The following is a 24403-nucleotide window of genomic DNA, read 5'->3' on the forward strand; positions in this document are numbered from 1 at the left end:
CACAGGATCAAGAACGCGAGCTGCCAAAGATTATCGCGGAGACCTAGTGTAGTATCGGTCGAGATAGTCTGGGGGCCAGACCAACAAATCCACAATTCCAGGGTAAATCTAGTATAGATTTTACCAAGCAAACTCCTGAGGGTAATAAGAAACGCTGGGATAAAAAACAACAAACTCCTAAAAAAGAAAGGGGAGATCGCCACATATGGAGACCCCGCAGAATAGATATAGGCCTTCATAACAACCCTGGCGGTCAGTGTTAACGCGGCGGTAATACCGCAAACAGGCTGGCGGAAAAAAAATTGGGATTACGACCATGGTGGAAACCGCCAACATAGACAGCCACTTTAACACTCTGACCGCCACGGCTGTAGAAACAAACACAGCAGCGGTAACCGCCAACAGACAGGCGGAAGACAAAGTACCGCCCACTGTATTACAAGAGGCCTATCCGCCACCTTTTCTGGGGCAGAACCAACACTATCAAAAGCACGGTGGAAACAGTACACAGATGGGAAACCACTCACCTCTCGACACCCAACAAGGAACCAGGACGCCATGGAGCCTGAGTTACACGTACTGCCCATGTTGGTGTATCTTCTCATCTACCAGGAGTATGAACAGCGGCGGCGACAACCATGGTGAGTCCTGCACCTACAACACAGGGGAGGGGGGAGAGAGTGACACACACACGCAATACCCCCACATCCCCACCCTCACCCACAACAACATACACACAAATACATGCAGCAACATTACATATACACCCCCCCACCCCCTGGAAGAACGCAAGGACAAAAGGAAATGATTGTAACGATTGTAATCATTAAAAATCCATTAGTCAAAACACCAAATTCAGTTTATACAAATATGTACACCAACTACACAAGTCCGGATAGTGTACCAATCATTGTCCGTGGACCACTGGGCCCAAAATGCATGGGCCAGGCCCACACATGATACCTGACACTAAACGGAGAGAACACTGCTGGGGCATCAGATCGAAAATACACAGGCACCTCAGGGGGAGAGGAGGGGGGCACCTCAGCCTGATGAACTCACGGCGCCACTGCTGCACGAGGGGGCTCCATGCCCATTGCTGTATCCTGGGGAGTGCAAAGCCACAGTCTCACAAGTCTCTCCAGTGGGTGGTTTGCCCACTGCTGTATCACGGGGAGTGCAAAGCCACAGTTTCACAAGTCTTTCCAGTGGGTGGTTTGCCTACTGCTTTATCCCGGGGAGTGCAAAACCACAGTCTCACAAGTCTTTCCAGTGGGTGGTTTGCCCACTGCTGTATCCTGGGGAGTGCAAAGCCACAGTCTCACAAGTCTTTCCAGTGGGTGGTCTGCCCACTGCTTTATCCTGGGGAGTGCAAAGCCACAGTCTCACAAGTCTTTCCAGTGGGTGGTCTGCCCACTGCTTTATCCTGGGGAGTGCAAAGCCAGTCTCACAAGTCTTTCCAGTGGGTGGTTTGCCCACTGCTTTAACCTGGGGAGTGCAAAGCCACAGTTTCTCAAGTGGATAACAGTCTCCACTGGTTCTGGTTGGGGCCTGGTGCCCAGAGTGCTTCATCCTGCCAAGGACTGAGGTAGTGGATGTCTTTCTCCACTGGTTATGGAGGGGGCCTGGTGCCCAGAGTGCTTCATCCTGCCAAGGGCTGAGGTAGTGGATGTCTTTCTCCACTGGTCTGGAGGAGGTATTGTGCCCAGAGTGCTCCACGTGCAGTATGGCCGGTACAATTCCCTCACCTGGGTGTGCGTGCCACGAGATTGGCAAGGTTCAGGTAGCATGATATGCCATGGAGGCAGCGACATACCTCACACTGCTGCGGCTTCGCTTTCCACCTGCAGGTGCAAACAGTGATGGAAGTCATGCCTCATGGAAGCTGCCCAGGGTCCAGGAACTCTCCTTCAGCTTCAGACGACTGACCACTGGGGATGGTAGCCATGTCAGCGGTGGTGCCAGTGTCTGAGGACGCCGCGGGGCCGGTGGCGGGGCTTGCGGCGGTGTCTGTGGCAGCGGTGTAGGCGGCGATGCATGGGTCATCACCTGCTGAGGGACACAGCAGGACGTCTCCTCCAGCCTCGGACGGCTGCCCACTGGGGAAGAGGCTAAGGACTGTAGACGTGCCGGGTCGTTGCAGGTGGCGGCGCTTGCAGCAGTGTCTGTGGTGGCGGTGCTGGTGCTGGCGGCGGTGCATGGGTCAGCACCTGCTGAGGGACAAAGCAGGACGTCTCCTGCAGCCTCGGATGGCTGCCCACTGGGGAAGAGGCTGGGGACTGTCGATGAGGCTGTAGACGTGCCAGGGGCAGTGCAGGTGACGGTGCAGGTGGCGGTGCAGCTACCGGTTTTCGCCGCCACATAGGTTGGCGTGGTCGTGGACAGAAACTGTGACAATGGTCCCGCAGGCAGTGCCACCATGCCCTCCCCTGACCTGCTCTTACGCTTTTGGCCCTTCCCCAGCTTTGATGGTGTCGCAGTTGTCTTGCCACTATCCCCTTTTGTTTTTGCTGAGCCCTTGGTGGCTGGTAGTTTCGGCTTCTCCCTCCGGGGTGTGGGCACCTTCTTCACCTTGGTAGCTGGTGGAATGTCCTTGCCCTGGCTACGTGGTACACTGGCAGCCCTGATGGGAGGTGCACTCCATGACCCCGCAGTTGCTGGTACCACTGTGCCTGGGGATGTGGTGGCTGAGGTGGTGAGCTGGGACCTGGAAAGCCTGGCCCTAGGAGAAGGACGGGGGGGAGGTGTAGGGAAGAGGTCAATGTTAGACAGGAAGAGTTTTTTAGACACACTGGGACGGGAAGATGGAGGGGGTTTGGGAGTGGAGGTAGAGGTAGTGGTTGTAAGAGGTGTACGTCTGCTGAAGTTGGGTGAAGGTGCATGGGCCGGAGGCTGTTGTGAGGTGGATGGCTGTTGGGTGGATGTGTGCCTGCGTTTGTGTACTTTGGGAGGAGGGCTCACTGGCACACTGGGAGAGGACACTGGGGATGTGTGAATGGTAGTGGGGGTGGTGGGTGCACGTGAGCAGTGAGTGGGCGTGCTGGTGATGGAGGTAGTGGCTGAGGATGTAGTGCATGCAGGTGTGAGTGAAGACGAGACAGGGAGGGAGGAGGAGGACATGGAGGAGGGGGACACAGTGGAGGCAGTGGATGTTGCTGTGTCTGCATGGGGATGGTGCTTGTGTGAGTGCCTGTGGGATGTGTGGTGCTTATGTTTGCCATGTCCACTCTTGTGTGTTGATGAGTGTGCATGCTGGTCTGATGGTGTGCTTGGGATAGGCTGAGGTACAGGGGATTGGGTCTGGGTGGAGGAAGTTGGAGGGGGAGGCTGGACAGGGACAATGGCTGCCTTCAGTGCTGAGGCCAGAGGCTGAAATGCTCTCGGTTGGGCTGCCTGCCCAGAATGAATGCCCTCCAGGTATGCATTTGTTTGTTGCAAATGCCTCTCTACACCCTGGATGGCATTCACAACGGTAGATTGCCCATCAGTGAGGGCTCTCAGGAGGTCAATAGCCTCCTCACTGAGGGCAGCAGGGTTGACTGGGGCAGGGCTTGAGGTGCCTGGGGCGAAGGACATGCCCACCCTCCTGGGTGAGCGGACACGGGACACACGCTGAGGGGCTACTGGGAGGGCAGTGCTAGTAGGGGGTGGTGGCGGCTGTACCCGTTGATACGGTGGGCACAGAGGTGCCCGCCACCACAAGGGAGCTCCCATCAGAGGAGGAGTCGCTGTCACTGCTGTCTGCTCCTGTCCCTGCCGGTGAGCTCCCCTCGCCCTCCATCCCACTGGTGGCTTCAGACTCCGTTGCTTCACCCTTCAGGGCCAAGTGGGTTGCAGCTCCCTCCTGCTCCAGTGCCAATGCTCCTTCGCCTGATGATGCTATTGCACACAAGAACAGGGAGACCACAAAAAGGGGGGGGAAGACAGAAGAAAGACATGTTCAGTGCATGCAACACCACCACCGTTGGTGGACACAACACACAGGGAGCAGCCCTCTGTACTATGCCATATACTGACAGTTCCTAGGAATTTCAGCTGACCATGGGGTATGAGGCCTAAGACCAATTGCTTCCCACCTGGAAGTAACAGGAGCCTGACTAGGTGTAGATGGCTCTTACCACTGGTGGGGTTGGGGTGCCACATAGCCTGCCTCACAAGGGACCTTGCCTATCAACTTCGGCCTGGCTTAGGGGAACCCACTGTCCACCTCCCACACCCAGACACCTCGTAATGCACGCAGAGTCAGCTGAATGAGAGTGTACTCACCCCCTTGTGGCTGCTATGATGCCCTCAAGCGCCCATCCAACTCTGGATACGCCACCGCCAGGATCCCGAACATCAGGGGGGTCATGGTGCGACGGGCACCCCTCCCACGTTGGGGGGCCATCCCCAGCTGGGCCTCCGCCATCTTCTTGCTTCAGTGGCGCAGGTCCTCCCATTTTTTACGGCAGTGGGGGCTCCGTCTGTGGTAGACCCCCAGGGTCCAGACGTCCTTGGCGATGGCACACCAAATACCCTTCTTCTGGTGGGCGCTGACCTAGAGGAATGGTACAGGGGGAAAGGAAATTACTTACCCGTCCGGACCGTCATACTCATTGCCCCCCAGTTCCCATCCATGCCCTGACGCACATACACTCCCCATCCGCACATGCAGGCCTCAGCCCCCCCATGTATCTTCTATCCACACCACTCAAAACAGGCATTGCCCATGCAGCATGCTCACAGTGTACTCACCTGTTTGTCTGGAGGACCGTACAGTTGCGTGTACTGGGGGAGGACCCCATCCACTAGTTTCTCCAACTCCTCCGAAGTGAAGGCAGGGCCCCTTTCCCCAGACACTGTAGCCATTGTCGCTTCCAGACACAGGTCACATCAGCACTTGCAGGGTAGGTCCTCTCCTGTTGAAGGTCAGGTATCAAGTGAGTGAACAGACAGAAAATGGTGGTCATGTCCGCCGTAGTGCGTACCGTCACCGCCGTCGTACATCGTCATTGGCTCCTGGGACCCATAGGGCCCAATGTTAACCAATGCAGAATTGCGCCGCGGTCTTCGACCGCCCACCGCGACGGTGTACAACACCAGCGCTGTTACCTCATATCCCCTTGTCCCACCTTACAGGTCAGACAGCCGCCATTTCAGGAGGCCACATGGGATGGATGTTAACTGCGTCACACCTATCTAGGCCGGGAATATAGACAGATACTGGCACATTGCGGCTTGATGGCGTTTCTGCAAATAAAACATTGTGATACCTCAGTGTTGGATGACTCTCTGCTCGCTGTTCTCCTCCATAGGGCACGTCCGCTGGGGCAGGTGATGAGATGGCGGCATCCTCCGGTGTACAAACCCCTGGTGGACCTGTCGACAATAGAAGAGAGACACATCCTAGTCACATACAGACTTGATCATGCAACAATCCAGGAACTGTGTGCCCAGTTGGAGCCAGACCTGATGTCAGCTATCCGCCATCCCACAGGAATCCCCCCTCTAGTGCAGGTCCTGTCTGTACTCCATTTCCTGGCCAGTGGGTCTTTTCAAACAACAGTGGCCATGGCATCAGGGATGTCCCAGCCAATGTTCTCTAATGTGTTGTCCAGAGTGTTGTCTGCCCTGCTGAAACACATGCTCAGCTACATCGTATTCCCTCAGGTGGAGGATTTGCCCACAGTGAAAGGTGATTTCCATGTCCTGGGACATATCCCCAACATCATGGGTGCCATTGATGGGACACATGTGGCATTTGTAACCCCCCGCAGAAATGAACAGGTGTATAGAAACCAGAAAAGCTACCATTCGATGAATGTGCAGATGGTGTGTTTGGCAGACCAGTACATCTCCCATGTGAATGCCAAGTATCCTGGCTCTGTGCATGATGCTTACATTTTGAGAAATAGCAGCATCCCTTATGTGATGGGGCAACTCCAGAGGCACTGTGAGTGGCTAATAGGTGAGGCCAAGGTCCCAATACAGTTGTCATTGTCTGGGTATGGGGCTGTCCCTAAGGGTTAGTGTGTGTCTAACAGTTGTCCCTCGACATTTGCAGGTGACTCTGGTTACCCCAACCTGTCAGGGCTACTGACCCCAGTGGGGAATCCCAGGACAAGGGTAGAGGAACCCTACAATGAGGCACATGGACGAACTAGGAGGGTGATCGAACGCACCTTCGGCCTCTTGAAGGCCAGATTCCAGTGCCTCCATATGACAGGTGGTTCCCTATACTACTCACTGAAGAAGGTGTGCCAGATAATCGTGGCCTGCTGTATGCTACACAACCTGGCTTTGCGATGCCAGGTGCCATTTCTGCAGGAGGATGGGCCAGATGGTGGTCTTGTGGCAGCTGTGGAGCCTCTGGACAGTGAAGAAGAGGATGCAGAAGAGGATATCGACAACCGAAACAACATCATCATGCAATACTTCCTGTGAGACACAGGTAAGATGTCACTGCTTCCCACTTCTCATACTACTGTTTGAGCTAGAAAAAGTCTATCATTTTCATTCAGTGTATGGACCCTGACTTGTCACTTTGACTTTCAGTTGCACAGATCTGGGTCCCACTTAGTGCCCTCTGCTATGTTTACTCCTGGCCTACAGCTCTGTTACATTGGTATGTGAACAAGTACATTGACATTGCTATATTCCATAGTTATTGGAATTACACATTTGTGAAAGCACAGACTGACTCCAGATTGTTTTGTGATTGTAGTGTGTTTTTTCCTGTGCAAATAAGTGGATAGGTTTGTAAAATGGGCTGGGTGATGGTGGAGGAATGTCCATGGCAGAGTCCAGTCTATTTGTTTCACAGGTGCATTGTCCAAAGGGGCATAGGAAGTGAAGCAATGACAGTTTAAGGATGGGCAGGGTGACATAGTGGGACAGAAGGGTGACATTCAGGGGGTTCTTATTTCCTGGCAGGGGTCTTTGCAATGTTCTCTGTCTTGTTCCTGGATCTCAGGGATCGTTTGCGGGGTGGTTCTCCATCTGCAGGGGGTTGGATGCTGGTGTCCTGTTGTTCCTGTGGCGGTGCCTCCTGTCCACTAGCGCCGGCGGAGGTGGAGGGCTGTTCATCATCCAGGCTAGTGTCAGGGGCCCCTTGTTGTGTCACTGTGTCCCTCTTGGTGTTGAGAAGGTCTGCCAGCACCCCTGCAATGGTGAGCAGGGTGGTGTTAATGGACTTCAAGTCCTCCCTGATCCCAAGGTAGTGTTCCTCCTGCAGCCGCTGGGTCTCCTGAAACTTGGCCAGTACCGTTGCCATGGTCTCCTGGGAATGATGGTAAGCTCCCATGATGTTGGAGAGTGCCTTGTGGAGTGTCGGTTCCCTGGGCCTGTCCTCCCCCTGTCGCACAGCAGTCCTCCCAGTTTCCCTGTTATCCTGTGCCTCTGTCCTCTGAACCGTGTGCCCACTGCCACTGCCCCCAGGTCCCTGATCGTCCTGTGTTAGTGGGTTGCCTGGGTTCTCTGTAGTGGTGGACACACTGCTGATTGACGTGTCCTGGGGACAGAGGGATGGGCCCGCTGGGTGGGTGCTGTGCTGGTGTTTCCTGAGGGGAGGAGGCTCTGTGGTGGCTTGTGACAGTGGCATGGGATCCGACTGTCCCGAGGTCCCAGATGGGCCAGGCTGGTCATCTTGATCCAGGCGTGCAGAGCTGCTGTCATCACTGTGGGCCGCTTCTGTGGGGGGACTGGATATGTCTGGCACCTCCTGTCCGGTGACATTGGGTAGGGGTCCTGTTGGGGTGTAAATGCATTGTTATTGTATCTGTGTGTGCCATTGTGTGCAATGGATGAGTGACCCTCTACTCCTGAGCTTGCATTATTGTCTTTGCCCTTGTGTGATTGTTAATTTTGGGGCCTGGGTGAGTCCCTGTACTGGACATGCTTGGGTGATGGGTGTCCATGCATTGGTGTTACATGCAGGGATTGGTTTTGGGATGTGTGGGTTGTGTTGGTGGGGTATCTGTGGGTTGTTGGGGTGATCGGTGTGAGGGTTAGGGTGGGAGTATGTGATGGCATGCAGGTGGGGTAGGCGGGATAAAGTAGTAAAGATATGTCTTACCACAGTCCAGTCCTCCTGCTACTCCTGCGAGGCCCTCAGGATGCACAATTGCCAAGACCTGCTCTTCCTATGTTGTTAGTTGTGGGGAAGGAGGTGGGGGTCCACCGCCAATCCTCTGTACAGCAAACTGGTGTCTGGAGACCACGGAACGCACCTTCCCCCGTAGGTCATTCCACCTCTTCCTGATGTCATCCAGTGTGCTTGGATGCTTTCCCACTGCGTTTACCCTGTCGACAATTCTGCACCATAGCTCCATCTTCCTTGCAATGGATATCTGCTGCACCTGTGATCCAAATAGCTGTGGCTCTACCCGGACGATTTCCTTCACCATGACCCTGAGCTCTTCCTCAGAGAACCTGGGGTGTCTTTGGGGTGCCATGATGAGGTGTGGGTGATGTGTGAGGTGGTGTCTGTTGTGATGTGTGAGGGGATGTGTTGGTATGTGTTGGTGTGTGTTGTTTGAGGTGCGTGGATGTTGTGTAAGTGATGGTGTTGTGTGTCTGTGGATGCTGGTGTTGTTTTAGGTAGTGTCTCTCTCTGGCCTGCTTTCAAATTTCTGGTTGTAAGACTTTGTGGGTGATGTGGGTGTGTGTTTTATATTGGATTGGATGTGTGGGTGTGGTGTTTGTATGTGTATCAGGTGTGTGTATTTTGAATTGTCCAATGTGGTTATGTTTTGTAAATGTGTGTGTGTTTGAGTGCGGCGGTGTGTACCACCAATGGTTTACCGCGGTTGAAAGACCACTGCGTTGATTCGTGGGTCGTGATAGTGTGGGCGTATTCTTGTTGGCGTGACGGTGTTGGTTTTGGTATCACCAGTTTATCACTGACCTTTGGTGTGGCAGACTTGTGTGGGTGTCTGTATTGTGGCGGATTCCGGGCTGTGGGTCGTAATACCTGTAGTGGAATTCCGCAGGCGCAGCGGTATGCTGGCGGTCTGGTGCACAGCGGTAAGCGGGATTTACCTCCAGGCCATAATCTCAGAAATAGAGATAATATGAAAACACCTGACAGATATCAATATACACGCCAATCTCGTTCCTTTCAGGACTCATCGGAAAAACGCAGTGAGAGAGGTGGGCGGTCTGAGCGGAGAACAGAGTACGTGAAACTGAGACAGGAATCACAACGTTCAACAGAGGTTTCTGTTAAAAAGGAAGAGAAACCCCCCCAACAAAAACCCCAATTTGAAAAGAAAAAATTGGCAGCAGTTGCAGTTTGACATGCCACTCAAGAAGAGGGCTCTATTGAAGAACAGGAAGTGGGCACTATCACTGCTAGACAGCGCGGCAGAGGTCACAATAGTTCGCGGGAGTCTTCTAGAGCATCTGGAGGTGAAAGCAACTGATGACTTTTTACAAGTAGAAACTGCAGACATGCGTGTCTCCACGCCTGATAGGGTGTACAAAGTAACGCTACAGTTAGGATACATTGAAAACACAATAGACGCTCTCTTTTGGGATCGTGTAGTAAACATATATGATATTTTGTTGGCCGAACAAGACTGGCCACCTGAATTTGTCCGTACCTGCCCATATAGGGAAGATGTTATTAAACCTTCTTTCTCGCCTCTTGTTCCCAAAGAGCTCGCAGAATCCTATGCCATCGATTGGGCATTGGTGCAGGCACCAGCGTTATGTCATAACCACGTAGGATGGGACAAGGATTCCCCCTACCACGTAATTCTATTAAAAAGCAACACTAACCTCAACCCCATTACCCAATAAAACATGATGCTAAAGCACCCGTGAGAGAAAGTCTCACACAACTGGAGTACTAGGGCATAACTGAACCCTGCGTCTCCCCAGTGAATAATCCCTTATTCCCAGTAGCTAAACCGGACCATTCGCACAGGATAGTCTTAGACTACAGACACTTAAACAGTCATACACGGACGTATGCTATACAAAATTCACATAGCACAGCACTTATGAACAATATAGTGCACAAAAAATATAAAACAACACTGGACATTTCCAATGGCTTCCTCTGCCAAAATATAGCGCCTTAGAGTAGAGACTTAACAAGTTTCAGCGCACTTGGCTTCCAGAAAAAATTCTGTTGTTTACCCCAGGGGTACAAGAACAGTCCAGTACTGTTCGCGGCTCGTGTGACTTCAATCTTGCACAACATTGACACTGAAGCATTGTCCTATGTAGATGATATCTATCTCACGGATGATGAATTACTACAACATTTAAGACGGGTGGACCACATTATTGTGGGATTTGCCAAGTTCGGCTACAAATTCACAAAAAAAAAAAATAGCCTTCTTTAGCGTCTTGTTTCTGGGATATGAGCTATCGAGTGAAGGAAAAATGCGCACAATTACAACCACCAAATACCATTAAAAAAACTCCAATCTCCTTTGGGTTTCCTACATTTTGGCAGAACTTACACTCCTGATTATGCATCACCCATAATACCTTTATATGACTTTATACGTCCTGACTTTTCAATTAAATATTGGACAATCGAACACACACGCATCCTCAGAGATCTGCAGACAGACATGCTCGCAGCACAACATTTACACACAAGGGACAACAAAACACATTTGGTCATCAGAGTAATTGCTGGTGCCATTGGTTTCACCTATGTAACTTTCAATGAGGGTGAGGCAGTCCCGAATGCATACAAATCACACTTGTACTCAGCAACAGAACAACGCTTTGCTCCCACTGAGAAAATTCTCACTGCTGTACAGATGGCTGTCATTAAAGAAAGACCTCCGGCTCAAGGCAAACTCATTATTGTCGTCTCTCCAATTCCAGCCCTTGAGGCTGTTACTAAAGCCAGTGTTCCAAACGCTAAAGCATTACATCCACGTTGGATATATACAGCAACGTCTTTGACAGCCACTGATTTAGACTACATTTTTGACCCAAAATTACAAACTCATGATTTTTTGCAATATGAATTGGAATACCCAGTTCCGGCAAACACACTGCCTATTGATGAGTATCAAAGAGTCATGAACACCGATGTCTCAGCGCAACCTGCAATTAGCACAAAGCATCAATACTCTGCTGCTTGCGCAGTCGTAAGTGGCTACATGGAGGATAATAAATTTTGTCCCCAACCCTAGGGGATTGCACAGCTCAATTAGCAGAGCTAAAGGCTCTGGTGATGGCACTGGAACATACGGATCCTGCACAGCTAACACTGATTGTTTGGGATTTGTACTACTGTGTCCAGTCCTTCAATGAATACCGGCATTATTGACACCAAAATGGGTTCAGAGATTCTAAGGGCAACACCATTAAACACAGACTTCTGTGGGGGAAAGTAGCGGATCTGAAGGAAACGCTACCAAATGTCCATGCTGTACATGCACTTGGACACCAGTGCATTGGAATACGCGTTGCTGGAAACACATTGTCTGATGAAGTCGCAAAGTCAGCAGTAGCTACGGCCACTGTTGCTGCAGTAACCCGCTTTGGTGCGAAACCGGACGATGACATATGGGCTGCTGTGAAAGCTACGCTAAAGGTACGCCCTATCCAAAAGCATTTCCTGCACAATATTCCTACCGAATGGGAGGCTGCCTAAACGCTGTGGTTAAGATACCAGGCATAGGGGTTCGAGAAATTCCCAACAAAGATATAACACCAGAGTTAATTAAAGCAGCGCATGAGGGGGCAGCATCTACCCATGCTGGTGTGGCAGCTACAATATCATTGTTACAAGCCTGTTTTTGGTTGCCAGACCTATACAAACAGGCCAAACAGTATGTCCTTTGCTGTGACATCTGCCAACAAATTAAGGTTTCCACTGCTAAACGCCCGCCGCAGACACCCCTCCTAATTTCCAACAAACCATTACAGTGTGTGTACTTGGACCATTGTGGTCCCCTAACACCGGACAGTGCATACAACTACATCTTAGTCCCTGTTGACTCCTGCTCCAGATTTCTATGGGTGTGGTCACAACGCTCGGCTGACGCTCGGACTGATATTAAAGATTTGCGAGTCTTTATCGGTACATATGCAGTTGCAGCTTTCCACTCAGACCAGGGCCCTGCTTTTGCCTCAATGGCATTCAGGGACGCCATGGCTGCGTTAGGGGTCCAACTCCAGTACTCGTCTTCATTTCATCCCGAGAGAAATAGTGTTGTGGAGTGATTAAACCGTGATTTAGAGCAGTCCTTAACAGCCAGAGTCTTAGGTACGGGTCATAGCTGGCTTAATCATGTGTATGGAGTCCAGAGAGCACTAAACAATCTGCCTAGAAGGTCCCTGGGGAGGTCGTACTTCATATTGGTGCCTGTTCAGACCCGAATGTATGTTCCAGATCTTGATGGTCCTGGCATGGAGGCGGCAGAAACACCCTTTGACATAAATGAACGTGTCACTGTCTTACAAGAATTGCAATAGTTCTGTGACGACAACGCTTCTGCCAGTGCTGCCTCCACAGGAATTAAGGACGTACCTGTAATGCCTACAGGCTGGATTCCTAAAATTGGTAATCTAGTATGTGAAAAGGTTGCTGTGAAAAAGGAGTTTGGTCCTTCCTATTGTGCACTGGTCCCAGTTTTGGGAATACACGGTACCAGAACTGTCATTCTACCAGCGCTGGCTGGTGCTAAAGAAAACCGCTTTGTATCTATCGACAATGTCAAGTTACACCATGTGGCTGATCCTTCACAGCCAACCAAAAGGAACAGCCATTAGTTCCTTAGTCCCTCTCACTACTGGTCAAGAAGTTCCTCTACAAGTTGTAAGCAGCAACACTGACACCTCTCTGAGCTTGGGGACGGTGGAAAATGATCTTGCAGTGGCTGCACTGACATCAAACAATACAGAAATAACTGATCAATTTTACACAACTTCAACACAGACGAATGGCATCATTAATTCTGAACCACCACGGGAAACACCCACTCCACCTACAAACACAGCTTCAGCTTTTCCACAAACTGCTTCTGGATACTTTGCCGACATGAACGACAACGTTTCAGACTCATTCCCCTCTTTGACACCTGAACTGTCAAAAACATGTAAGCTGATAAATTGGCTTGAAGCAACTTACTTTATTCTTCCATGGAACTATCTGTGGCTTTCTGTGACTGTACTGGCTATCCTGCTTTGGATTGGGTTTGTTATAACATTCTTTTTACTAATACATGGTCATTTTCTTTCTGAAAAAAATTGACAGTTGAACTGGTGGATGAGGTCGTAAAACCACATTTTTCTTCTCACAAGGTCCATAGAGACTAGTCTTTTGTGAACATTTCTGCTATACCAATTCCTGATGGGATTGTTTGGGATAAAGTAACATTTGATATATATGGCCCCACAGAGGTCATTCTAATACCATATGTGTTTAAAATTTCAATGAACGACATAATAATACCCGGAGTTGTTTCTTATGATTGGAATGTGAAAACAGTTGATTCTATGACGACTGATTTGCAGTATTACACTGTATTTGAAAACACAGATGTTTACCAATCTAAAGAGAATTATGGTGATATATTTTGCTATAATTATTATGGGCACCATTTCATCCACATAGCAAGTACCCCAAAGACTGTTTTTAATTACACAAAATGGGAACATTGTCCGACTTCACCACAAGGGAGTTCTAAAACAGATTCTGAAAAGTTTACATATTTTTCTGGGCACAATGTTTAAAATGCTGAGTCATATTATTTTAAATTGCCACTGACAGAAAATGTATGCAAATTATTGACAAATACGAAATGTATTTATTCAGACTCCTTTGTTTCCCGGTTGACTATAGAAGGCGATGAATCTTGGCTGAAGTCGATTGACTTAAAAAGTGTGTGGGGAACTAGACATTGGCAAATACAGGGCAAGGAAGCTTTATTTAGAGCATGCCTGATACCTGTTCAAATGATATTTTTAAATGAAACTGTACAACAAACAATTTGTTTAGGTTTAGCAAAGATTAAGGAATTGAACACGCCCAGAATTCCTGCACCTGCAAAATTTTATAAATTGCATAAGTAGATCAATCAACTGAAGATCAGCTTGATGAATGGGTCCAAAATGGCATGTTTACTGCTTCACAGTCAAGTGCTGGCTGGTGGGTATTGTGGCCAGTAGATACCAATGGGTGTCATAAATGTTTTATAAACTCCACGCGGGTTTCAGAACTAGTAGGCCGGACCGTCGCTATATATCATCCGAACATGCGGGTATAGTACTGACATACAGTGTAGGGAAACTATGCCAGCAATGGCTAAAGAGTTCCTCACAAGATGCGGTTGGAGAACACCTAAGTCTCCTGTCTAATAAAAACGGCTTACAGGACTTCCAGAAAACAAAGCAGAAAGCACTAATTTTTTATGAAGTATATAATGAAATTTGGAAGCTTTCCCAACAAGAAGCTGCTGCACCGTTAAGGCACATAGACCAGGAAAATTTACAGAAGGCATCAGCTGTTGTAGATAATAGGATTAATACCCTGTCCGACTGCATATACACCTTAAATAACATTGCCTCTTCTGCTATAGACATTATTATACAAACAGATATGTCTTTCTTAGACCATGAACAGAGTCAACTAAGGTCCATTATGCAGTTGGGTTGGACACTTCAAACATTGAAGGCAGGTTGCGTTCCCTGGCAATATGTTAGCGCAAGGGACAGATTTTCTACATTTAATTTAACATGACAACAACTACTAATGGCTAAGAAAGAAGCGACTTATGTCATCCTAAACATCGAAAAATTTGAAAAGTTGCCTTTTACTGTGGCTGAAATACCATCTGCTGAGTGGTTAATACACGGGGTCATTAATCTGCCTATTTCCACACTTCAGTTCACGTCCTGTTTGAAACACATTCCGGAAGGCAGATATGAAAGGTTGGGAGATAGTTACATCCATGGGGTGTGGGAGCTACCCTTCTCGTACAAATGTCTCAGTGGCATGAAAGAAGTCTTTCTTAGCAGTAGTGAATGCGAGACTTCTGTCATCTATTCGATGGTTTGTAAACAGCTGTCCTTGCACGGGGCGTGTAACGCGTCAGCAGCAAATTTGGCTTGTTATCTGAAGGGAGTTCCAGTCCCCTTGATTAGACCTACGTTCCAGGTGCTTTCAAATGGCAGCTATGTTCTCCTCAATGGTGAAGACTGTTGTGGGATGCGAGCCAGAATAGTTAATCTTGTTTCGGTCTCTAAGATTGTTACATGCTGTGGGAACGTACTTTTTCCTCCCACTATGTTAAAAGAGGTAGCTGACATCTGGCCCCATATTGCTACTTCTAATGTGAATTTTGACAAGTTGAGCAGACTCAAAGCTTTACTGTTCCAAAAATCATGTGGCCCTCACATCTGCATGCGAGACGTACACACTTCAAGTGAGAAGGTCGTCAGTAGAGATACAGTCCCTTTTATGTACCAACTTTCCGAGACATTTTGGTGAACTCGTGGGATGAATATTTAATGTATCCAGTACTTCTGGAAACGCAAATTTAAGACTGTTGGTTCTAGTTTTGTTCACACCTTCTCCTCCATATTCGGTTTAATACCATCAGCCATCCACTCAATATTCTTCAGTATTTTCAGGGGATTTCCAATAACTTTGGCTATAAGAGGTGGCATTTTGCTATTGCTACTTTTTCTGCGCAATGGCTGTCCCGCCGCAACAAGGAGAAATGAAAGCGCTCCCACCAGCGCAGCTGTGTCATGAATACATGATGCAGTACTTTGGAGCAACACTCCTGGAGAAATTGGAGAGTGACTGGTATCTGTCATTCAGATCGGTTTTGCATTGTGTGCAGCCCGAGTTTCAGTGCCTCTGGTGCTCGTTCGAACATGCACTGAAAGTTTGCCTTTCTGCGCAGCACTTGCTTTCTTTGGACGCTGATCTGTTGATGTTCTCACTGAGGGTTCATTACTGGACATGCGTGTTGAGGGTGCGTTTGCTACGGGAAGCTTCTTATGAGTTGCCCTACCTGGAGGATGCAGCTCTGAACTCATTACTGGGCACACCACGGAACGCTGCTGCCTTGGCTGAGGCTCAGGCTATAAAACACGATCGCTCCTTGGTCCTTCAGGCGATGCCTTTCCAACTTTAACACCTGCCAACGTGGAAGATTTCTTGTCCTCCATTGTCCCAGATCCAATTGGCAACTTTCAAAATGACCTGGACTCTTGATTCGGCCTCTTTTACGCCACATGTTACCATTTTAAATTGTCCGGTTATATGCTCGTGTGTCCTTTTAACTTGTCATTATTTAAAATTTTAACACATATATTTTAGATTGAGTTTTAGTAGCTTTTATTTTACCATGCTAGGCCTGCCACTGTGCATTTTAACCTAGATATATTTAATTCAGCTTCATTTATTATTTTAACAATAGCCACTTTTGTGGTCTTGTTTTATTTCTTTCTATCTGTTTTTACTTAGGCCAGCATTATGTTCTTAAACAAGACATTCTTGTTCTCTCTGTGCTTCTTTCAAGGCTGCAGTAAGATAGGTTGCCAGTGAACGTGGTACAAGTTTTGTCTCTGACATTCATAGAAAACACAAATCCTTACGTGGGGACATTTTCTCAGAACATCAGCTGTTTTATTATAAAAACGCTTCCTTGTCCCTTACACGTTAGAGGGAGATTCCAGCCAGAGAACCACAACTGTATGCTGATTGCTGAACGCTTTGCTACAGCTGCTTATGCAGGCTACAGGCCTTTGCTCAGGTATGGGGGATGATGTCTTCCCAGGGGAACCTGAAGGGCAGAATTAGTGCTCAACAGGCTGTGCTCTATTATCGCCTAGGTAGGAATTAGTCTATTGACTTTAGAGACAATATGGTAGCGTTATTTCTATGCTTCACTCTCCTCGTCACAATTCTAATCTTGTCATGCTGTATCATCCTGGTTATTGCAGTACATGCTTTGCTATCTAAGATGCAGTCACTTCATTAAAACCTTATAGAAACATATACTGACTCTGTTTGTCATTGCGTATGTGAGACTAATGTAACTGAGAGAAACGGATGAGACCTGAGTGACCACGATTTCCCTGAGAAATCAACTATGTCATGCTCTCGGCTGCCCAATCATCCCTGCTCTCGAGTAGGAATGAGGCACTGCTAGTTAGCCGGAGCAACACGCCAGATTAGGGCGGCAGTTGTCAACGATAGTGGGTAAGACTCAGTCTCCTACACCACCGGCGATTCTGCTGCTCAAAATCCAGTAGTCTTATTAGAATAATAAGAGCCTACGCGACACTATGTAGGTAAAAGGCATGACATGTACGTTTGAGTTTTATCTGTCCTGGTAGTGGAAAATCCCTAAATTTATTTTCCACTACTGTGAGGTCTGCTCCTTTCATAGGAGAGCATCAGGGCTACCCTCATATAATGTTTGAGTGGTAGATTTTGATCAGAAAGGGGTAACCAGGTCAAATTTAGTATGGCCAGAATGGTAATAGAAAATCCTGCTTATTCGTAGGGTTGGATTTTATATTACTATTTAAGAAATGCCACTTTTAGAAAGTGAGCATTTCTCTGCACTTAAAATCCATCTGTCCCTTACAGCCTGTCTCCAATCAATGCCTGGGATGGGCTGGTTGACAGCTTTCTTGTGCATTTCACCCAAACATCCACAAACACAGGATACTCAGTCACACCTGCACTCATCTGCATACTGAATGGATCTTCCTGGGCTGGAAGGGTGGAGGGCCCGCCCTCACACAATGGACTGCCAAACCCCCTACTGGGACCTTGGCAGACAGACCTGTACTGAAAGGGGACCTTGTGTATTTCAAAACCACTCTTTGAAGTCTCCCCCACTTCAAAGGCATTTTTGGGTATATAAACTGGGTCCCTGACCCCACCAAATCAGACTCTTCTGGACCTGAACCTGCAACCTTTCAAGAGGAACTGCCTGGCTGCCCAAAGGACAGCTTTGCTGAGAAAGACTGTTGCCCTGCTGCCTTGATGCCCTCTGACTTGCTGAAAAGTGCTCTGCAAGCGATTGGAGTCAGTTTTGCCTCCTGTTTTCTGAAGTATTAGGGCCAAAAAGGCTTCATCTCTTCAGGAAACTCCTTGTGCACTGAAAAACGCCGCACAGCCTACCGGAAATGACGCACAGCCATGGTGCGACCGGGAAATCGCTGCACAGACGATCCGGACCAATGCAGCCCACCTTCCTGAGTGAAGAATCGACGTAGGGCCTGCCTTGCAGCTGGAAATTCGACACACAGTCCTACCAGATCGACGCTCAGACGACCCAGAACGACACAGCCCGACTTCCCAAGTGAACAATCAACGCAGCACCTGCCGTGCGACAGAAAATTTGACGCTTCACAATACCGGATCGACATCCCACTCGCCCATGATTTCCAAGCATCGGCCCTGGGCCTCAAAAAGATTCCCACATTGCAGTGAGGAACCAAGACTGCGCACCAGAAATCAATGCAAAGCCCCTTTCAGCGTGGAAATAAATGAAGCATTGTCTGTGCCGCGCTGGAAAAATCAGTTGCACACCCTATTTTACCACGTGCCTTCTCATCTGCATGGTATTTTTGATGCAAACCAGGTACTTTGTCCAAACAAGAGACAACTGTTGATTTTCTAAGATTTAAGACTCTTTTTTTCTGCAAAAGTGTAATCTCAACTTGTGCTTAATGAATCTTTATTGATTTGACCTTTTACCTTAATTTAACCATATAAATAACTTATATTTTTCTAAACCTGTGTGGTGTATTTATGTGGTGTTTTCACTGTGTTACTGTACGATTTATTGCACAAATACTTTACACATTTTCCACTAAGTTAAGCCTGACTGCTCAGTGCCAAGCTAGAAGCAACAAGAGGGTTCCTGTTACATAAAGGTGGCTCCTCCATCTTTTTGATTTATGGTTAAGGTGATAGGTGGGATTCTCTTTTTTTGTATCTTTATATTCACATGTGTTTTATTTAGAACTTGTTAGTATCTAATTTATTATGATAGAATTTGTTTTTGTTTAGACCTTAATAAAGTAAGTATTGTACATTTATTTACTGGGCTCGAGAGATATTCATTTTTGTATTTAAATCATATAGTTTTTATGTTTTCACTATATGCTACTAAGGGATTTTTGAGGTGGCCCATTGTTTGGTTATAATAGATGTATTTCTCTGGAGGAGCCACCTTTATGTAACAGGGACCCACTTGTTGCTTCTGGTTCTACCCCGGCACGTTGCCATGAGGGTGTGGGGGGGATGTGTGGGGGGGGTGGGTGGGGGGGTGTTTGGGTGTGTGGGGGGTGTGTGTGTGTGTGTGTGTGTGTGTGTGTGTGTGTGTGTGTGTGTGTGTGTGTGTTATATAGGTTTTTGTCTATTCTATTTTTCCTTTTCTTTCTCTATTTTTCGTACTGTTCTTTCTTACATGCTCCTCGGCTCTGTTGGTCATCTTGGCCCCAGGGCATCTCTGCAATTTTATTTTTTATTATTCCTCCTAGATTATATTCTTATCTGGGTATGGATAGTAGTTAAATCTTTTGGATTTAATGATGAAGATCTATCCAAATTGCTGGGTCAGACAAAAAGAAAACAACAGTAGGACAGCGGGCTTTGATTTATTACAAGATGAGTGGCATAAACTTTTGGAACTTAAGAAAAAGGCCAAACGAACAGAGCTACATGCAGATTTTATTTTAGAGTACCTGAGTACCTGAGAGCAGGAGTTATTCCAGTAGGTCTGAGAGTAAGAAATATACCTGGCCTGTTTGTGGAGATAAGTCAATTCCAAGAAAAATGGTCATTGATATCTAACCATTGCTCTCGGGATTGGATGATCCTAATAGTTGAGACATCGAGGGAGGTTGTTGAACTGCTTACTAAAGAAATAGAGGCATTGGAACAAGAGCTCAAGACGAAGGATGCATTGGAGGTAGCTAAGAAAAGACTAGAGGAAGTCAACCAAGATTTGGATGTGTTTAATACCTACTTAGTGAAGAGAAAAATAGACAAACTATGAAAAGATATCCAATGGTTCTCCCAAGAACGTGCCTATCCCTATCTAGCAGATAATTATTACCAGAACATGAGAGAAACTGGTACAGAACAGGATAAACAATTTTGGACCAACAAAAAAACATTAACTTTCTCAGATACATCGGAATCAGAAGAAGAGGGTAGCTCTAATCAATTTGACCAATTTGGTAACAGGAAAGGACAGTTTGAGGGACAAAATCGTAGCAACCATTTTTTAACCAGGTGAGGGACCTACAGAATGAGATTCAGAAACCAACAGAGAGGCAGATATCAACATACGGACAGCATGTCTTACAGACGAGAAGGCAACAATATTGGAGGGACTGAATATCATAATGGTATTCAAACTTGCCATAAAGATCTAGAGTCGGACAGTGAAACATTGCTTAGGAAAGGTCTATTTTATATTCCCAGTACTCCCATTGATAAATTTGGTCTTTTTAACAATTTGCTTTCTTTAGAAGGATTAGATTGAAAAATGTCTTTAGTAATAGAACCATGATAGAGAACATCAATAAGTCGGGCCTTAAACCTATATCCACATTCACGCCAGCCCTTGACTCCATTGGACCAGAAGTGGGTATCTTTGAAAAATCAGTCTCTATGAAGGTTCAGAATATGTTGAAAGTGGTACCCAGGCCATTGTATAATCTTTCCAAACAGGAATGCAATGCTCTTTTGAGCCTTCAGAAAGATAGACAAATAACGGTCAAACCATGTGACAAAGGAGAAGGGATTGTTCTTTTGCATACTGACTCTTACAAACAGAAAATGTACTCTATGCTCAATATGCCAGAACATTACTGTAGGGGAAGAGGCAATTGGGAAGTTAGAACGAGGTCTAGAATTGAGAGAATCAGCCAAGTGGCCCTTGAAAAGGGATTGATTTGCAAGCAAGGACATGAATTTTTGAACCCTGATTTAACTAGAGTTCCACGTAATTATGGGGTTCCCATAACTCACAAAAATGAACTAGATCATCTGTTGCACCCCATTGTGTCCACTATTGGCTCTATTACAGAACCCCTGTCAAAATATGTGGATGTCTTCCTTAAACCATTAGTGAGTTCTCTACCAGCTTTTGTCAAGGATACCGGACATATGATCTCTTTACTAGAAGGTAAGACATCCAATCCACAGTCACAAATTTTGGTTACTATGGATATTGAATCCCTATACACAAACATCCCACAGGATCGGGCCATGGATTCAGTCGAGGAGATCTTGGAGGGAGAGGGGATGACAGATCACTCTAGATTTATTTTACAGTGTCTAGCGATTATTCTACAAGAGAATTTCTTTGAATTTGAGGGTGTAATATACCAACAAAAGAAGGGAGTCAGCATGGGAGCAGCCTGTGCTCCTAGTGTGGCTAACATCTACATGGGAGTTTTTGAACATACATCACTGGTCCAGATATATTGATGAAATATTTTTCATCTGGATGGGACAGGAAGACCAACTAGACAAATTTAGTATGTGGATCAATGCTTGTGATGCTAATTTAAGATTTACAGTGAACAAAATTAAGATAAAGGGTGGAATTTCTTGATATTTGGATACAACATCATAATCTATTGATTGAAGTGTCTCTGTACACTAAGCCTACAGCTAGGAATACAATTCTTCATTTCGATAGTTTTCATCCAAGATGCCAGTAACAAGGTATTCCTTTCAGTCAATTTCTACTTATCCGTAGAAACTGTACTAAGCTAGAGGAGTTCAATAAACATGCTGATGTTTTACAACAAAAATTATTGGAATGAGGCTACCCAAGACGCCTCATACGGGACTCCTATAAAAGAGCCAAATATTATAACAGAGACAGCATGTTTGAAAGTAGAGATAAGAAGATAGACTGGTATGTGTAGCACAACACTCAAATTTGAATGAAAAGGTTAGGAAGATCATTCTTTCACAGTGGCATAGTCTTAGTATGAATAATGAGTTCCAGCTTCAGACACCGATTGTGGCCTTCAAACGTAACCAGAATATACGGAATTGGTTAGTCCGTTCAGCCACAGTATCGAACAAAGACTACTGCCAAAGATCTATAACCGGAGGACACCTGGTTAGAGGGAACCACAAATGTGGCACCTGTCAGGTGTGTATTGGGGCCATTGTCTCAGATATATTAATTTGGGAAAATAGAAAATTTGAACTGAAAGATATGACCAACTGTAGATCTTCCAATATTGTATATCTTATCTGCTGCCCGTGTGTCTTAGGATATGTTGGAGAAACAGGACGAGAACTGAGAGTACGATTGACTGAACATAAATCTAACATACATAATAGAATAGAAGGAGCACCATTAGTACAACATTGGGAGCTCATGAAACACACGGAGGTGGATTTGACCTGGACGATATTAGAAAAGGCCAAGTGTACACAAGGAATTGATACCAATGAAATGAGGAGAAAAAGAGAAGTGTTTTGGATCTTCACACTAGACACAATGAAACAGGGGTTGAATGAATCTATTTTATGGGAAAATGCCATTGTATACAACTGCTCTGTACTGGAGGCAGTACATCATGGTAGGTACCTGTACTAGCGAACCTTATTTTCTCCACCCCAGGTGAATAATTTTTTACCACGTATCTTGGCATATAATGAATTCGCTCGGATTGTCCTTTGAGCTATCTACCTGCCTTAGGGATATTTTTATCTACTTTGTTCTATATACAGATATTGGGTAATATTAAGCTTCATCTTATGTGCTTTAAGAGCATAGGAAACCCAAGCTGTGGTTACCTAATCTCTAGTCTTGTTACCCATCACACATTTTTCGATTTGACTTCCTGATAATGAGCAGTGTGATTATTTTATGTACTATGCTGGTCATGTTAAGATGGTGGATTTTTCTTGCTGCATTCAACCAGTGAGAGCCAAGCAGATACTTTCAGCTTAGTAATTCCGATCACGTGATGTAGTGAACCAGAATTCGTAGTGCTCTGCGATACGGCCCGTATCAATAGACCTTCCAGCGGTAAAAAACTGTTTTCCAATCAGGCGGCATAAACAAGAATCGTATGGGTGACATCGGTACTACTATCAGTAGGTAAGTTTGATCCAACAATAATTGTACTGTAGCCCCATATTGCGAGCAGTTTCGCCCATATGGGTGAACGTGGCAGTAAAATACTGTTTATTTGTTGGACTTTTCGGGACCTGCCTACAGGTATATCTTGGCTTTGGTTTCATGCGGGGCAAGTACTGTGTTGAGATATGCCTATCCCTTGATCTACAGAATTGGGAGAGAGATATTGGAGAAGTGCGAGATGAAAGTAGGGAGTAATAGATATTGCGTACACAGACATAGCGTTAGAAAAATATAGGTGGGAAAGAGTAGTAACATATATAGTGCCTCCCTAGTAGTTCATAAAATGTCTCTGGAGATTTTCTCCCTTTCTATCAGGATAACGTACGAAGGGAGTTTTCAACCCTTTAATATTCATGGTTATTGGATAGGTGTTCTTTATCTGCAGGGATCAAATACTATTACCATTTCTTGTAATATAGTGTTTTCTAAGTATGTTTGCTACCTTCATTCGAGTTAATCCTACATCGTTATCATTCACAGATCTCTAATCCTTGGGCCATCACAGGTGTGACTACAAACAGAGACACTTATAAAGATACTGATAATATTTTAGAAATAGGAGTTGTGGAGGCACCTAATAGGATATACTATGGTTCCGGATTGATATCGGGTACCACCATATGTCTCTCCATTGAGTAATACTGCTTTATGCTCTTTATAGCCCATCGTCTGATAATACCCACTATGGTGGGATGTATGCAGTATATAGGTCTGGCTGAGACAGGTATAATATTTCAACAAGTAAGTAAACCCAGTTAGTCACTATTGGCATGGGTGTGCACTCATAGTAACATTTTGAAACATCACACTAATTGGAGCGTTATTTATTCATTGTTGGGAAATGGGTTATTGGTAAGGGCAGGTAAGTACCTACACTTAGCAATAGGCCACTAACCTCCACTTAGGTTCAGTTAGGTCTCAGTAAATTAAATCTAGCTCAACCCTTGGTAGCTTGGCAACGAGCGACAAGGCTTAACTTAGGAGACAAAGCGTAAAGCATTCAAATATCACAAAACAGTAATTAAATAAAACACAGGAAACAGTTTGAAAATCCAAAATCAATTTATAACAATGGGAAATATGTTTAGCTTTAAAATGACACCAAAACGAATAAAATCGGATAAGGGGAACCGGAGATACGATTTTTTAAAGAATTATTGCTTTCTAGTGCATAGAAACAAAAAGCGCCAATCTGGTCGCACCTCGACCGGGGCAAAGTCTAAGTTTAAGGCCGACCGCGATGGAGCCCGGCTCGGCTACAGCCTGTGGGAGGCCTCGGTCAAAAGTTTTCC

The sequence above is a fragment of the Pleurodeles waltl genome, chromosome 7, assembly GCF_031143425.1.
Source record: "Pleurodeles waltl isolate 20211129_DDA chromosome 7, aPleWal1.hap1.20221129, whole genome shotgun sequence".
Lineage (NCBI taxonomy): Eukaryota > Metazoa > Chordata > Amphibia > Caudata > Salamandridae > Pleurodeles > Pleurodeles waltl.